The sequence below is a fragment of the Orycteropus afer genome, unplaced genomic scaffold (assembly GCF_000298275.1).
Source record: "Orycteropus afer afer isolate SDZICR_OR568_19922 unplaced genomic scaffold, OryAfe1.0 scaffold00564, whole genome shotgun sequence".
NCBI classification, from domain to species: Eukaryota; Metazoa; Chordata; class Mammalia; order Tubulidentata; family Orycteropodidae; genus Orycteropus; species Orycteropus afer.
Window position 1 is genome coordinate 1084933 of NW_006922151.1, and position 1709 is coordinate 1086641.

Here is a 1709-nt window from a genome sequence, read left to right on the forward strand (position 1 = left end):
CCTAGTTTATGAACTTTATAGTTTTGGGTTTTACAATTAGGTCTTTAATTTATTTTGAGTTTGTTTTTGGGTTTGATGTGAGATAGGAATCTTATTTCATTTATCTGCAAAGGGATGTATAGTTTTGCCAGCACCACTTGTTGAAGAGACTCTCTCTTCCCCATTGAATGGATTTCAGCCCTTTGTCAAAGATCACCTATCCATAGGTGGATGGATGTATTTCTGGACTCTCATTTCTGTTGCACTGGTCTAAGTGTCTATCATTTTACTAATATCAGGCTGCTTTGACTACTGTGGCTGTAGAGTAGTTTTAGAGATAAGGGGGTGTGAGACCTGCATTGCTTTCCTCTCCAGTAGTGTTTTGCTCATCTGTACTTTCTTTACTTTCCATATAAAATTAGTGATTTTTTTTCCATGTCCTTAAAAAACGTTGCTGGAATTTGAATTGGGATTGCATTGAATTTATAGATTAATTTGGATAATATTGACATTTTCATAATATTCAGTCTTCCTGTCCAGGAGCATGGAATATTCTTCTGTTTATGTTATTGTTGTTGTTATGTGCCATCAAATTGGACCCAACTCATGTGAACTCTCCTTTGGTTTTCAAGGTGGTATCACTATGGAAGTAGATTGCCCAATCTTCCTTCTGAGGAGTGGCTGATGGATTTGAACCACCAGACTTCTGGTTAGCAGTCAAGTGCTTTAGGCACTACACTATCAGAGCTCCTCCTGTTTATGTTAGATCTCTTAAAATATCTTGTCATAGTGTTTTGTTCTCTTTTTTTTTTTTTTGGCAAAAAAAGCCAGGAAGCTTGACAGAAGAGCAGTCAGCCCCATGGTTACAGGTGAGGAGAGACAACTCAGGGACGTCCGAAGTAGCAAGCAGGAAGAGCAGGAGAAAGGGGATTAAAAGCCAGGAAGCCAGAGAGAAGAGCAGTCATCTGAAGGGATTAGGTGAGGAAAGGCAACTCAGGCATGCCCAGAGAAGCAGGCCAGAAGAGCAGGAGAAAGGGGATAAAAAGCCAGGAACCTGGACAGTGGAGCAGTCAGTCCTAGGGACAACTCAGGGACGCACAAAACAGCAGGGCAGAAGAGCAGGAGAAAGGGGATTAAAAGCCAGGAAGCCAGACAGAGGTACAGTCAGCCACAGGGACCCAGTTGAGGGTGATACGAGAGGTCCCAACAGCAAGACAAACTTGTCTATCAGTTTGTCCTACTGTGGTGACATGTAGACTTGAGTTTTGAGGCTGAGCCTCTGGTGTTTAAAACCCAGAGAGATGCACCTGGTGCACAGGTAACAGCCCAGCTTATAGATTCAAACAGACTAGGAAGAAGGAAGAGGCCATCCACTTCTCAAAGAATTGTCCAGGGAAAACCTTATGAATAGCAAAGAAACACTGTCAGGTACATTACCACGCACCTTTAGTAATAGTCTGTTTAGACTAAAAGGCTATCAAAATAGGACTGGGAAAGAGCTGCAACATCTGAGTAAACCAGCCTTACTCATATGGAGAAGAGAAAGCTTTCAAGACCTTCATTTGCTGATGTGGCACCACTCAAATTGAAGAGAAACAGTCACATACATCCATTAATCATAAGAACATGGAATGTATGAAGTGTGAATCTAGGAAAATTGGAAGTTGTCAAAAAGGAAATGGAACGCATAAAGATTGATATCCTCAGTATTAGTGAGCTGAAATGGACTG